At 39.4% G+C, this 16,727-nt stretch overlaps 1 protein-coding gene across 2 annotated transcripts in view; it reads right to left on the bottom strand.

The window, feature by feature from the left end:
• Positions 1-16,727, bottom strand: part of LOC135745955 (uncharacterized) — a 605,494-nt gene that overhangs the window by 345,495 nt on the left and 243,272 nt on the right. The window lies entirely within an intron of this gene.

Raw genomic sequence — 16,727 nt, 5'->3', positions numbered from 1 at the left:
ATCCAGTTTCCTGAAGAGTTTAGCTCTAAACCTAATCACACACCTGCCTGCAATTTTCTTGTATTTTTTGAAGATGTTGGCTCAGTCAGCTCCCTTTTATTATTCTCTTACTGTACATATCTGTGCCTAATTTGAAGGAATATAACATTCAAGTATTAAGTAAATTGTGGTCCCTTCCTGTCTAGCAATGTGTTTCTATTAAAACTAAAACAAACGTTTGTCTTTTGAAAAGTTCTGTTGCGTTTCATGAAGTTTTACCTGTGGTATATGTAGTGTGTGATAACTTGTTGGTAAATGACAGAAAAATCAGCAAGTGATGTGGAATACATGTTGGGGATCCCACATTCAGCAATCCAGTCCCCTGAGTTCTGTTTTGACCTCCAACATTTCCACCATGGTCTTGCATTGTAAAATCTAATTCACAAACAAGTTGTTAAAAAGCGTAATGGATTTTGGTGACGGTGACACTTATATACAAGATAATATGTTTGTTAGCAAATTGTTTAATGCATTAGCTAAACTGAACTATCACTGAACAATACTTCTACAGCATTTATTAATCTTAGTTCAAGTTAATTTATGAATTTACTAATACGTTATTAAAATCAAATGTTGTTAAACTCTTTAGTAAGGAATAATTGACAACGGCCATTGAATTATTTCGAAAATAATGCACACCCAATGTGGTTATGTGGCACATTTTTCAGCCAAACAGAATAAAGCATTCAACAGCCGATGGTGTAACATTAGTTAACCTTTAAAAGGTGCAAAAGAGGATGTTGTGTTTTATACATTTTTGCAATATTACTTGAAACTGTCTTTACTAACTGATAAAAGACTATGACTAGGTGCACTGAAGGTAATAATATTAATATACGTCATCTGTGCACAAGGTAGGGCCTTAGAAACATCAGCCAATCGTTTACGCGATCATCGCGTCAACGATTGGCCCTCTGGCTCGTCAATCACTGCCATTATATTCCTTGTGAGAGATGTGTGCGCTCCTGTAACTTTACACAGGCGATGCATGCACATAGCGCATGAAACTCCGTCGTTAGTTTTGGTTTGTTTTCATTGTCGCTCCTGCTTTTCTACTCGAATTTGCACCATGGAAGAGAAGAAACCCAAAGGAGGACGCAAAAGTAAAGAAATAAAAGAAAGTCACTGAGAAGAGGAGAAAATAGTCAGAAGAACGTAATCTAACCAGAGTCGTTCTTGGAGAAACATTTCCACACTGAAGAGCAATGAAGGAACAGTGAGGTGTCAAGACAGACAATATTTCTTTGTGAACTATTTATTGTTGTACTGTTATTCAGGTATATCGATGTTGTTCTTGTACTGTAGTAAGGCAGTGACCAGTCTGCTACATGCTAGTTGAAATGGGTTTTCCAACCAATCTCCGACCGGGGATCTTTATAGGCTTCTGTATGATTGTTAACTGGACTGTCAAAATAGCTGTCTTTGTGATTTTCATAGTAAACATGTGGTTACTGTACATCTTAAACAAATAAATATTGTATTGCATTCGGTCTTATAATAAACATAAACTGTCTCTGTCATTAAAGTTTATTAAATATAAAAAAGAAACTGTTTGTATCTTCGTAAATAAAGAATAATCCACATTTAAAATATGGGGGCGGAGCAACGTGCATTTGAAAATATAGGCTTATTTTGTATATCTCCGGAAGGGAAGGTCCTAGAGACCTAGATGTGGGTGCGTTTGAAGGTGACAGAAATACCTTTCCAACAAGGTCGAGGGACTTTTTGGGGCGGAGCTAGGAGCTTTTGAATGTAAAAGCTTATTTTTTATATCTCCGGCAGGGAAGGTCCTAGAGACTTGGGGGTGGGGGCGTTTTGAACCACGACACCACCCCCACGTCTCTACGACATTTCTGGGCCGAAATGTTTTTTTTTCTAGAATCGTATTATAGGGGGTCTTTAACAGGTTGGCCTCAATTGTTTTTGCCAGAGAAGGGGCCCAAAGTTTGGGGCTCTTTTTCTCTGCCTGGGAAAGGTCGTAGAGACTCGACTAGGCCTTTCTAACACACCCAAAGTCGAGGGCGTGGCCCTCTCGGGGGCGGAGCTAGGGGCATTTGAATGTGAGGATAAATTCGTTATATCTTGGGAAGAGGAGGTTCTAGAGACTTGGGCGTTGGATCGTTTTGAAGGGGGCCACGAGACCTTTCTGACGACACCAACCCCACCTCTCTACGACTTTCCTGGGCCGAGATAATTTTTTTTTTTTCTTTAATTGTTTCCAAGGGTATCCATCCCAGGAGACGTCTCTACGACATTCCTGGGCCGATATAGTATTTTTGTGTTTTTACTTAAATTGTTTCCAAGGGGCTGCACCCCAGGAGAGTCTTAAGTCGAGTTGGGCAGCTCGTGACTTCCAGGGAAAAGTGAAACGATTGACTTTCAGGTCTAAAAAATCAAATATACACGGAAGTCAATCCGTTTCACTTTTCTATCCAATAAAGGCCAGAGAATAAATAGAAAAGTGAAATATTTGAGTTTCCAGTCTATATCGATGACCCAGTGCTCTGCCCCCTTTGCAAGGAGTATATAAGCTTAGCTCAAGTGACCTCCCCATTCTTCTATTTTCTCTATATGCTATCTCTTTATAGATCATGTATTCAAAATGCCCATTGTGCGATCGGGATTACGCTCAGCTGAGCCAGCACCTAAAGGTGTTACATGGTGTGGTAAACCTGGACGAGAGACGCCTCCTTTTGGCGCTCGAATCCGACCAGGTCAACGTCCATCAGGGACGTTGCCCCGTGCCGGGTTGGCAGAAGGAGGTGTCTAGGATGGACCGGCACCTTTTTGCCCACTCAGAGCTCTCGGCAAAGGCGACCCGGCATGCAAGAGGCAAAAAGTGATGTAAGAGCTGTCGGCATTGAGGGCAACCAATCCGGCGGTGCCGTTCGGACGCCCAGCGACTTGTCCGCCCCCCTCTGCGGAACCGGCTTCGCCAGCGATCCACGAACCCGAGCAGGCCGACCCCGAGCAGGCCGTACCGGAGCTGGGCCTCCTGAGCCGGCCAAAGAGGGGCGTCAGGGCCGCCAAGAAAGCGGTGGTGCTCCTGTCGCCTGTTAAGTCTGCCGTGAGCCCGGGAAGCCTTAGCAAGATTTGTAGGGTCTCGGCGTTGTCTCAGGAGGGCCATGGACAAGGCCAGGAAGTAGAGGGGTTGTTCCATTGTTCAAATGTTCTTAAATGTGTTCTGTGTTAAAATGTGTTCATTGTGTTGTGTGTTTTTTATTAATAAATGTTAATAACGTTGTGAACGGCGCTAGAAATTGTGAACGGCGCTAGAAATTAATAAACTATAAACGTAACTTAAAACGTGATCGAAACAGCGTAAGGTAATGAGAAACTAGATGAAATAAGGTCAAAATAGAATTAAAGAATTATTATAACGTTTATAAACACGTAAACTCAAACCGGGAAGTAACCGCCTCGAGTAAATAATTTATGATAAACGTAACTTAAATTATGATTGATTTACATTAAAGTTTACTGTCTGAGACTCGTGTTTACATTGTTTTAATGCAAAAAGCAGGCCTTGTAATGCTACTGTAACCTCTGACCTATGCTTTTCTCATCAAAATGCTGTAATATCTTGGTGCTGGTTGCATTATGCATACTTTTAAAGTTTATATATAAAGTTTATATATTAATGTCATTATATAATATAGCGCTAACAGTAACAACTCTGCGCTAACAGTAACAGCTAAGCCTATTTATTTATTTTTCTTCCAACGTTACTCTGGTGTTACGTTAGTGCTGCATGACCGGCTTTTATTTTGATAGGCTGTATTTACTATAACTTCCGCGTCACGTGGCCAACCTGTCTTTCTTTTAATGTAGATCTTCAAACAGAGAAATTAAAAAAGGAATTTCCAAAAACCAAAATCGGATCGTTATTTGAATTTGGTTTAGTCGTTTTTCGTTTTTACATTCAGAAACCAAAAACGGAAGAACGGCTCTTATTTTAGCGGTTTTTGTTTTTTTTGTTTGAAACGACAAACGAAAAACGTGTGGTTTCTCGTTATTTTGTTTTTTTGTTTAAACGAAAAAACAAACTATCAAAACGTACACGGAAATTCCTTAGCAAACTCTTTGGGTGTTATTGGTATTTGATATTTAGTTTTAAGGATGTCCTGAAGCGTGACCTTCGGTCGTTCGGTCTATCAAGTGATAACTGGGAAAACCTTGCCGCTGACCAAGTATTGTGGCACTCCTCTATAAGATCTGGTGCCTCAAGATCTCACCTGCAGTATTTAGGCTTCCTCATCGTTTCTGTAAAAGATGCCTTCTAAAGTCTTACAAGCAGGACCAGTGACATACCTTTTCAAGTAATACAATTTGTCTGCTGAAGAAATGTGCCTTTTGTCAATGAGGGATTGGAATGAAGTTTTCCACTCAACAAAATGAATGGGGTCACCACTGAAGATGGTAGGCTCTGGCATAGGAAGTCGGTTCAACATCATACTATCTTGGACAGCCTGTGCTAGGTAAGACACATCAGCATTAGTTGGTGGTGATAACGCTATCTCATTCAGAATTGGTTTAGCTGAGGTTGCGCGTAAAGGCTCTGTAATGTTTAGATGTTGCTGCAGCTCACTGTTCTGATTACCAGAATGAATTGTTTCTTCTCTATCATAAACTTCTAGTCTTGCTCTAGCTGCTCTTACCTCCCTTACTGCTTGTAATGTTTGCAACTCACTTTTTTCAGCATTAAGTTCTTGCCTTTGCTTCTCTTCTAGAAGTTGAATTCTTTTCCTCTATTCCCTTTTCCAATCTGGACCTCTGTGAGATCATAGCTGGTTACGGCCATACAAACAGCACCTTCAACCTAAAACATCTTCCTGTGCCACTGCTTTAGTTTGAATTCGCTAGCAACTGGCATTTTTTGGTTGTTTGTGTTGAGTTCCTTCTGGCTAATCACACAGAGGGTTCGCTTTTTGTGCTTTAATATGCTGATCTGTTAGATTAAACCCCAGTAAATGTGTTCAGTGAAAGTAATGCCAGCCGGGCCTAAAGTGACCTTGTGCATCACCTGTTGTTTGTGTGAGAAAAAGAGATGGGACATTAGGATTGTGTTGTGATTACAGAGAGCTGAACAGAAAATCAGTACCGGACCGTAACCTGCTGTAACCTGCTGTTACCAGAATGTTTCACACTTGTGGAAAACCACGCGATCAGCAGTGTGGGTTCTTCCAGTGGGCGAACGAAAATGTTGCACCAGGTACACAAGCATATGACACATGAACAGCAAATATTCGTATATATTACAAACAAGGTAATTCTTATAAACTTAATATAATCACTTTAATAAATAAATACAGTGTCCTAACAAGGCACAACATGATAAAGCAATGGTAAAAATCTCTTAATCACAATAAGCAATAAGACATTATTTCTGTCTTTTGGTTTCTATTTCTGGTGGGTTTTGCTGTGAACCCCAGAGATCCATTGGAGGAAAGATGGACTAACGAATGCCAAAGAGCATTTGACACAATTGTGGACAAACTCACGACTGCTCCTATTCTGGGTTATGCTGATCCCAGACTCCCTTACCTGTTACATACCGATGCCAGTACCCTTGGGCTCGGCGCAGTAACACTCTCCCTCTCCCATTATGAGAGGGAGAAGGGGAGCGGATTTTTCAGGTCTGTCATCTGTATCATCGTCCTGCTGATACTGGCCTCTACAGTTGTCTTCGTTCTTAGGAAAAAGTGAGTCAGGCATGCTTCTGGTATGTACAGACACAGAAAACGCGACGCAGCCGCCACGCAACTGACACGCAACAGATACGCAACGCATCCAGTGTGTCACCGGCCTAACAAACTCAACTTCTGAATTAGATTTACACTTCACTTAAAATGTTAAAATATTGAGTTTACTGTAAAACTTCAAAAAACAGAAAATACAATATATAAATAAACATTACAGGAAAACACAAATACACTAACTATGCATCTCTTGTACTGTTGTTTTGCATATCAATTTTCATTATAACATTTCTTACATAAATGTAACACTTGATTAAAGTTATATATTAAATTTAAATAAATTTTGAACTGTATTTAAAGCTTGTGTTATTTTTTTAATTTTGTGAAATAATAGGTGAATTAAGTTATGTACAACATGTTATGCAGTTACATAAAGTGTAAAGTTTGCCTTAAATGTATTTCAGTGGCCAGTTTTAATCATTAGAGTACTATACTGCATTTACATACTAAATTAAAAGTAATTTACTGTAAAAAAAAATACAGCATTAGTTTAAAAATACAGTTTTTTACAGTAATCAAAAATACAGGCAAAGTCTGTAAATTAAATTACAGCATTTTTGTAAAAAATACAGTTTTTTACAGTAATCAGAAAATACAGGGAAAGTCTGTAAATTAAAATTACAGTGACACTACTGTAAAAATTACAGTAGCGGGCTGGCAACCCTGCTGCCAGTATTTTACTGTAAAATTTACAGGTATTTTTTACTGTGCAATGATGACGACATTTTCTTTTCATTATAGTTCAAATAATTACAGCAGAAATGCATGCAATTTGCCATAATTCTGTCAGAATGTGTTTTTAACCATTTTGCAGGATGTGGAGTATGAATGAGAAAAGAGTTTGTGAATTTTGAAAACGGACCACACACGTGCGCACAACAAATGATGTAATATTATCCTGTTTAATAAGATTATGCAATGTGCTGTCTATAAAGTGTGTCCTCTCTATTCTAATAAGTTTACCTTGAGTGTTAGGTTTTGATAATTGTGGGAAAATTTTTATTATAGTGTGTAAGCAATCGTAAAAAACTGTAAATATCTTTAATGGAGTATTAAGAAAGAACAAAGTACACAATTGTCACAAATAACCCACTGAGGGTCAGTTAAGTAAACCAAGTACACATTTTTAACAAGTTAATCCAGACAGAAAAAAGGCCATACAGTATTATGGTTGATGAAAGCAATGACATAATGTGTGAGAAGGAGTGTGCCATTTTAGTCAGGTACTACAGTGAAGCACAGGATAAGGTGACAGTTGGATTTGTAGACATGCCAGTCTGCAATGATTTCTTGTTAATAAGCACATTTTTTTAATCAGACTCTTAACTGATTCGGCCAAAAAATGGGATTTCTGAATGGCCTGAGGGCGGGATTAAGCAGATTTGAAATAAAAGAATTTGATGAACAGTATGTATAGTGCATTCGCTTAATATCATTATCTCATTGAGGCACGGGCCACCCTTGGCCTCCGTGTAGAACCGCCACTGCATGAAACAGCACGCGCCTCCCGCCCACCCGCCCAGCTGAACTTTGACCAGAACGCGCGACAGCCCGTGCACAGCAGAACGGCGTGACAGGAGTCAGTACCGGTCGTTTCTCTGAACTGAGACCCGTTTAAATTTCACAAGAACTTATTTTAGTTGCTTAAGACTTATAAACAACATTTTAACATACTTATTAAGGCTCACAAAATCTCGCCCGACAGTATAAACCGTGTTTTATGCTGCACTGACAGGATGTTCATCTGACAGGAAATTTCGTTTTTTCAGGTAACCCTGAGCTCACCAACCACCAAATGGGAAATGTGTATATTTTCTAAAAAAGGAAAATGTGAGTGCTTGTGTGTACTGCTTGTGTAGTGGTGGGGACTGATCTCGGGTGGCCAGTTGGGCGATGGCCAGTGCACAATACCAAATTAGCTATATTATTGCTGAGAAAGCCGAGCAGCAGCGCCCGGCCTGGAAACAGCAATGGAACAGCAAACTGTGGCGACGGGACGTGACGTCTCCGTTCCCTTCCTTCAGGGAACGAGGGTTACATGACCGACGAATTGGGAATCCCTACCAAAACGCCACTGCAGCTGAACCCTTCCAGTGCCTGCAAAAGCCCTCCGCCCTCCACATAGGCAGAACCTGAGGCGAAGTGCAGAAGGCCGGTCACTACCTGTTCCATAACCCACGATAGTGAACCAGCGAACTGTGCAGCCTCTCTACTCAACACAGTATATAAAAAATATAGAAGTGCTCAACCCGTTCGGCAGATCCAACCATGTCTAGGATTTACAAACATACGGGGATCAGTGAGCGACCCCTCACCAAATGGCATATCCTGGGCCTTTGATGTAAAAGCACCTGTTTATTGCAGTATGTATGCGGTTAGATTTGTCAAGCAGCCGCGTTGTGCTTTCACACTCTGTTTGCAGTTCGCTGCAGCTCCTGACCGCTGCTTTTGCCTTTAAAATGATCGTGTGATTGACACTTCCTGCAGAAAAGCGCAAAAACAATATACTTTAGATATTATTTGATAGACTAGTAAGGGTGGATTAATGATGTTTAAAATCTCTAGCCTGGTGGTCAGGACATGAATGGACCAAATAAGCAGATTAGCAAATGTTTATTTATCTCCACATATATCATAAATAAAAATTAGCAGTGTAACTTTGCAATATACCTCATTATATGTCCTACTACGTATATATGATTTCCATATTATAGACGAGAGTATTCAACAGCAATAAACATCTCATATGGCAATAAATATAATAAACATAATAAATATTTTTGGCAGATTGATTACGGTTTGTATTACCCTAGTTTTTTTTTGGACTATCACGAGCAGTGACGTGGCTCCTACAAGCACTTGCAGAACCAGTGTGGGTGTTGCTGTACTAGGCGGGTACCTGTATGCGGTGGGAGGTCAGGATGGTGTCTCCTGCCTAAATATTATAGAACGGTCAGTAGATATCTGAGTATTCATTATTAATGCGGTATCTGAAAACTACTTGACAGTCTGAACAATAGGGGATGTAATAAATGATATGCTGTTTTGCAGGTATGATCCAAAAGAGAATAAGTGGACTCGTGTTGCTTCTATGAGCACTAGACGGTTGGGTGTGGCTGTTGCCGTACTAGGAGGTTTTCCTTACGAATATTCTTAAATAAGGTAAAAAATGCTAATAAATTCTAATTTTCCTCACTTGTTGTTATCAATATATTTAATCAATAAAGGAAACACAATACACATACCTTAAAAAAGTGTTTAAAATATAAAATAACTGTTATGTATAAGTGAAAGAGTATCTAAACGATGCATGTTGTCTCATCTGATGCTATTATAAATATCTGCATTTCTTTTAGATGATCTGTCAAAGATGTGTCACTACTGCGGCTTGCAAGATGAATTACCACCTAAAAGTTCGACAAACAAACATGACTCCACTATCAACTGGGTGAGACTGCAATTTGGGTCTAAATAGTTTTCCTTTTTTATTACAAATTGATTCATGTAATGTTATGTAAAAATCTGTCATCATGATTCACGAGGAATAGTGCCTGGAGTCTGAATGGTTTGTAATACAAGTTACAAAACACAAGGCAAAAGGGCACAAAAGCCAAAATATTATTCATCAGAGAATCCAAACAAGACGAAAAAAAAAAACAAAAAAAAAAAACAAACGCATGAAGTCGAACAAGCCTAGTAAGGTAACTTTTGTCGAGTAACGTACAGACTAGCATGATGACAGACTGATCCCGGAGATCTCTTGTCGCTCCCCAATAAAGGTTCGTCATAAACTTTCAAAGATTACAACACACACACCCGCAGTGTGACAGGCAGTATTGAGACGCGCACAGGTCGAAAAGGGAGGGGTGATAGATAGAGACAGCAAAAGTGACTTCATTTGAACTGAGGCGGGTCTGCATTAGCGCGCGCCTGTCTCGTCCGTCTCCATGGTTTTTTTTGCGCGTTCCCCCACCCATCAATCATCCGTTGCGTGTCTTTATCACCTTGCTTTTTTATGTTTTTAGACTTTTAATAGTTTCAAAATAATTTCTTAATTCCGTTCTAAATAAAATGCTATTGGGTTTATTATTTGCCCATTTTTGTTTATGGATGTGAAATTTAGGTGTCATTTACACTGGGGACGCTGGGGACATGTCCCCACCACTTTTTGAAATGGCTGACTTTGTCCCCACCACTTTTTCAAATCATTTGGTTAAAATGTTCTGAAAAATCAAACAATACCTGTGATATCAAGCCAGCCCTATGGTCATACAACTGTTTCTTCCCTAATCTAAAGTGTATAGTTATAAAACTAGCTCGATGTAACGCAATCATAACCTGAAGCTGCATGCACAATTTTGTCATAGTGCCACCTAGTAGTTTTGGGAGGATTTGATGGTACAACGTACCCAGGGGCGTCGCTAGACCCCTTTTACTGGGGCACGTGCCCCAGTGTAAATATTTTGTGCCCCGGTGTAAATCTCAAGTTTAAATTTTAGCAGTTAACTAGTGCACTCCTTTACGAAGACAATCGCGGATCTATATACAATGTAGTTCCCAATTTACGCTTGTAAAAGCGAAGCAGCAGTCGCATTGACGCGTGCACGCACTTATCCATGTCCGCGCGCGTCTTTTTTACGTTCATCTGATTCACAACCGCATTCAAAAGGCAGTGCCGCACTAACTGGTGCGCGAGGGAGGTGCTCTCTCCTCAATACTAACACTAACCCTACACACACACACACACACACACACGTACACACACACACTCGTACACACACTTAATACATTACATTTCCTTACACAACTTATAAATTACATTTCTTACACAACACAAACCCATAATCTTCATGCATTTATACAATATGTTAGCAACAGGCATTCTGGCTTAACCAACTCATATTCCTATTTCATATTTTTATAACATTCAAAAATCATTTCTTTAAATCTTTTCCTAAATTGTTTTATATTTAGACATTTCTTAAGCTTCTCATTTAGGTTATTCCACAGTTTTACCCCTTTTATGGAAACACAAAAACTTTTCTTCCTACTATGTACCATTGGTAATATGAAAGGCAGAACATGCAGAATACATAAACAGAGTTCTGTACATACATCTTGGACCTAATGTATAAAAACATCTTAAAGGGTGTTGTCCAGGACATTGTCTTAAATTACAAACAGAGATAGAAGGTGAGCAAAGCTCTGCTTAATTTTTTAGACTAGAAAAAGAACAAGCTAACAAAAACAATATAAAAAAACTTATAATTGATGGTACAATAAATGAGGACCCGAAAATTATTGGACAATTCTGTGCAAAATTTTATAGCGAGCTATATTCATCACAAGTCTGCCCGTGCTTATATTAATTCCTGCCCTGCATCTGCAAATTATGTTACTTGTTTTTTACCAGACTTGTTACTCCAGTGTTTAAAATTGCCATGCCCATTCTAGAATCACAGCTCATTAACTTGTGTAACATGTAGAAATCTGTGTGGTGTTTTTTTTTTTTTTACATTAGGAGCACTTTTATGATGCCCAGGGTGGATCCGGCTTCCTGGCTTGGCGGCTGAAGACAATACAACGGAAGACTAAGCTTTTCCCTATGCCGTGTAGTACAACAGTGGAAACAGGAGGTGGTCCAACTCTTGTCAGAAGGTAAGAACATAGTAAAATATTGAAAAACTGTGGTGTTTTCCTTTAAAAGCAGCACCCCTATTTATTTTGGGTGCTAAAAATATTTGCCACAGACAGTTTAAGGCCTACAGAAGTTCAGCAGCAGGACACACACCACAGTCTGCAAAAAATCTACGCCCCTGCCCTAGACGAGGAACAACATGGTACAAGATGGCAACCTGAACCCAACCCATTACGACCAACCTCAGAATAGAAGATTCAGGGGCGAAGGCCATTAGTCAAGTGGCCAAAATCCTGCAACAAGACGATGTGGAAGGAGGCCAACACCGATCTCTGCAACATACTTGAAGGCATAGCCATGACATGAACTACCGAACCCCACCGCAGCTCGTCTCTGGGTAACAGTTGAGTAACCCCGAGTTACAGCTCTGGATGAACACTAGTACTCCAAATCTCGACCAGATTAACTGATCGTATTGTACCAATGATATGATTGATGTGAGGTACAGATGCTTCCAGATAACTCCAGGGGGCTGCACAAAGCCTGGCCATTTCAACGATGAGAAAATTACAAAGCCCTACAAATTAAAAAGTTTTATCTGAAACAGCATGACATGAAACACAAATCAGCCAATTTGTTTGAAACTGTTTCAGAAAATCCCTTAAAACAAAACTACATTTTGTTTATTTATTTATTACTGAAAGATTGCATTCACTATAGTTTAAATTGTCTGAACTCTTTTGATTCGGAGAACGGCTTGCCTGATCTATTTTTGACCCAAGATCTAAAAAAAAACTCTTCACTTTTAGGGAGACGCAGCGTCTCATTCCCTTCTCAGGAACAACAGTTACATACATAACCTGAGACGTTTTCAAGGCTCAAACACAACTATGCAAAAAAGCATTTTGGTATGAATCAACATTCGCTTACAGAAGATTTAAAGCGAACAGTTTAGCACAAGCATTTCCAGCTAGTTTAAAAGCAGTTTAGAGTGAAAAATCAACGTTTCAAGCTGAAATGTTACTTTTCATGCAAAAGTGCACAACTCTTCTTAAAACGCTTAGGGAAGCATTCTAATGATGAAAAAGTCGTTTAAAGGCATTTCCAGCTCAGAAAAGCAGTTTAGAGTGAAAAATCTACGTTTCAAGCTGAAATGTTACTTTTCATGCAAAAGTGCACAACTCTTCTTAAAACGCTTACGGGAGCATTCTAATGATGAAAAAGCTGTTAAAGGCATTTCCAGCTCAGAAAAGCAGTTTAGAGTGAAAAATGAACGTTTCAAGCTGAAATGTGACTTTTCATGCAAAAGTGCACAACTCTGCTTAAAATGCTTACAGGAGCATTCTTATGATAAAACAGGCAGTTTAAAGGAATTTCCAGCTCAGAAAAGCAGTTTAGAGTGAAAAATGAACGTTTCAAGCTGAAATGTGACTTTTCATGCAAAAGTGCACAACTCTGCTTAAAATGCTTACAGGAGCATTCTTATGATGAAACAGGCCGTTTAAAGGCATTTCCAGCTAGTTTAAAAGCAGTTTAGAGTGAAAAATCATTTGAAAAATCACACTGCTTTGTTCATAACACTGGAAATTAGATATTATAATACAACGTAACATTATAAAACACAACGTTTTAGCTTACACAAGCTGAATGAACTGACGATGATGACAAAACTGCCAAAATATAAACGGAAATGAATTAAATTTTTGAAGCTCTTTTGCTTCGGTTCTAAAAAATTTCTCTGTATTGCAGAAAGCCCTTTTATGGAGCTGGTTTTGGTGTTTAATTTGCTTTAGAAAAGCAGACGATACAAAATCTGGTTCAGTATTATTTCTGTCCAACGTAAAATCAACTGTACAATTCCAATCACCTCCTAAAATTAGAAAATCATCTGCACTCACGTTTTTCATATAATCACTCATTTTTTTAAATAAATGTATTCTGTCTGCGCTTCTGTTTGGAGCATAAATATTAACAAAAGTGAAATTATATTCATCAATTTTTGTATTTACAACAAGAAGACGACCTTTTTCTAATTCTACTTTTGACACTATATCAACATTGATATGAGCGAGTAGAATGCGCCTCAGCACGCTCGTGTCAGGTCCGCACAATTGATTTTGATGAACGTTGCATCGTGCGATGTGACTGGTTGGCACCTGTATACCTAAGTGGAGAGCATTCTATAAACCACCGTTATCCAAAAGAATAGGGGATTTACAGTGGAGGATCATGCATGGTGCTATCGCTGTAAATGCATACTTGTGGAATATAATGTATTTTTATGATATAATGTATTTTTAATGTATTTATATTAAGTGTACTAGAAGTACATTGGTAATAAATATATACTTAATTACATTTTAAAGAAATATGCTAAACTTAAGAATATTTTTAATGTATTTGTATAATTTAGCCAGAACCGCTGTTTTCATCCTAATAATCCTACCTCCAAATCTAATCCTTAACTTTTCGGCATTTGCTGTATACCTTCTAGACAAAACCCACAGCAGCAGCTCGTAAAAAAGCAACCGAAATGTCCGCTCTGCCAGACTGGCTGTCTAGAAATAAACTACAAGAGAAGACTCCAGATCCACTCAGAGGAATCCAGTTCACCGATGACTGGACGTTGACTGTAGTGATGGGCAGTCCGGCTCTTTCCATTGAATCGGCTCAAGCTCCGGCTCTACATTTTAAGATGGCAGTCCGGCTCTTTTCATAGATTCGGCTCTTCTGGCTCGGCTCCCTTAGAAGAGCCGGCTCTTACGGTCCCACCCCTGCCTGCGTCTGAAGATTCGGCTCTGCTCGTCGTTCGCTACAAAGAATCAGCTCTTAGAGCTTTCAGGTAAGACCATTTAAATTATAAAACAGCATTTAAACTGTTATTAATTAGTCAATAAGCGAACAACAAAGTTCTGCATGTCTGTTTTGGATAATCCAAACAGTTTTTAATTCGCTTGATTTATATATATATAGTTTTGCTCATATTACCAATGTTACACCAGATGTGTGTTGTGTCATTCATCTGTTAATGTGAATCAAGCACATGTGAATAACAGTATAACAATCTCAAGTTCATATTACTTTACTTTACATGCATTTATGAGCAAAACCTCTTCAAGACGCTTTTTAACCCACATTCTGGTCCATGTAATGAAAGATAGACACAATTAAATCTGTTTCTCTGAAGATTATCAAAATAGATGAGAGAGGATTCATTCGTCATGTAATGAGTCATTTAACCATATACCGACTTACGAAGAGGATTTATTAACATAAAAATGCTGCCTTGTGTCCCTTTAACTTTTCTTAAGTCTCGGTAAATTCAATTCAAGAGGCACCAGAGGCACCCCAAATCTTTTCGAATACTTTGTCGTAAGTCTGTCTTGATTTCATCTCAGAAGAAAGCCTCTCTAGGAGGTCACTTTTTGAGCCAATGGCATCAATACCACATTCCTTGCACAGTTTCCTCATCACCGGCTGATCGGTCACAGCTGCTTGTAATCATCCACGGTGTATTTAACTTTTTCCCCGCCATTGACGAGATATCTCGTCAATTAAGAGAAAACGCTTCCCCGCCAATGACGAGATTTTCCGTCTTTCCGCAATACCGCTATTATCCACCAGGTGGCGCCCTTCCGCAACTTTTTAAAACCGGAAGTATTGCCCTATGGCAAGCGGCTGCATGTCCGTGTCTGTTTTAAAGATCGCTCTGAATGGGATCACTATGAAAAGTCCGTCATAAAAATTGAATTATTTCTGCTTTTTGCTCAAAATATGGTGTTTTTGCAAAAACCTACCCATATTCAAAAGCTGATTGCAAAAGAACCCCTAAAGGTAGGATGAAACGGTTTTTTTTGTTTGAAAGCAGAGGGTCTGTTATTTCATTTGGTATATTGTATGTTTATATATTTAAAGAAGAACATTTTCTGGAAGGCATTAAACTTTGGTGAAAATCATGAAAAACGCTGGCGCTGGCTGGCAACTTTTTTTAAAAACGCTGGCGGTGAAAGAGTTAAGCCGCATGAGCTGAGCAGACAGGGAGACTCTGGTCTTGAGCCACACGCAAATACTGGACTAACTGTGTTCTCTTTATTCCCCCAGAAAGCAGCGAGTGACCGTGAAGATGATGCACGCGTCATAAACTCATCATCCAGCGCGGCAAACTGGATCAACCGCAGCAGCACATACGGAGCAGCCAGGGAACACACTGCTACCAAAATGGTCGCATATGCTTATGTGCATATGTGTTTATAGCATCTAAGTTGGCTTCATTTTGCGTGCAAGCACGTTGTGTCTCTCCGGTTGAGTGTCCGTTCACATGCTCTCTGTTTCTCAATGAATTGGGCGCGACGCGAAGCAACCTCAGTGTCACATTGTAGTAGAGTTTTACCATTAGAGGCTGCTCGTCATGTCAAAAATATGTGTTTGTTGCATAATGTGAACCATGTGCATCAGTGGCGGCTCGTGACTGCTCATCCGACGGGCGCTAATTCAAAATAAGTGTTTGTTGCGTCATGCGAGCCATGTGCATCACGTGTTTTGTCAAAATCATGTCTACCCACTCCGTTTGAAGTGAATTTCGTTTTGTATTAATTGTATCTTAGCATAGTATCTCGGAAGATCGTGCTTGTTAAATAGCTCTGTGGCTATACTGCACTGAAGTGGCAGTTTAAAATATAAACCCAGAATTCAGCGAACATCAAGAACAAGAAAACGGAAACAACAATCAGACAGAGACGCGGAATTTACATAATGTTACACAGACCACGTTCAAATTTCAATGTTTCTGCACAGAAATACCAACTTGTTCACTTTGTTTGGTATTAATAAGCTGCGCATTGGAGTGCTGGCTGCGGTGCTGAAGACGCGCTCGGACGGAGTACTGGTGGCAGCACAGATATTTACGTGCAACCTATTGGAAACTATTATTCGTTATTATATAATTATTATTCGTTATTTTACTTTATTACTCTTGCTGGTGAACAGTGTGACGATCATAGTTCACCAGCATGCTTTGTAAGTGTTATGACAGGAAACGTAAAGAAACATATAGCATTTGCTTTGCAGGTGCCACTTGGGTTGATAACTGCATTGGCTACTGCCCTCGTTCTTCACCCCTGATGGATGGGTCTAGGTGACCAGAGGAAAGGGAAGTGATTTTAATTTATGTATTTATGTATTGATAAATTGTTAATTGTAGGTCGGGCGGTTTGTGTGGGAGGGGAGTTGGGGATATGGGACGCAGTTATTTTTACATTTCCCGCTGTTGTCACTTGTCGTCATCGTTGCTA

This window comes from Paramisgurnus dabryanus, chromosome 10 (genome assembly GCF_030506205.2).
Source record: "Paramisgurnus dabryanus chromosome 10, PD_genome_1.1, whole genome shotgun sequence".
Classification (NCBI taxonomy): domain Eukaryota; kingdom Metazoa; phylum Chordata; class Actinopteri; order Cypriniformes; family Cobitidae; genus Paramisgurnus; species Paramisgurnus dabryanus.
This window is presented reverse-complemented; position numbering and strand designations above follow the sequence as displayed.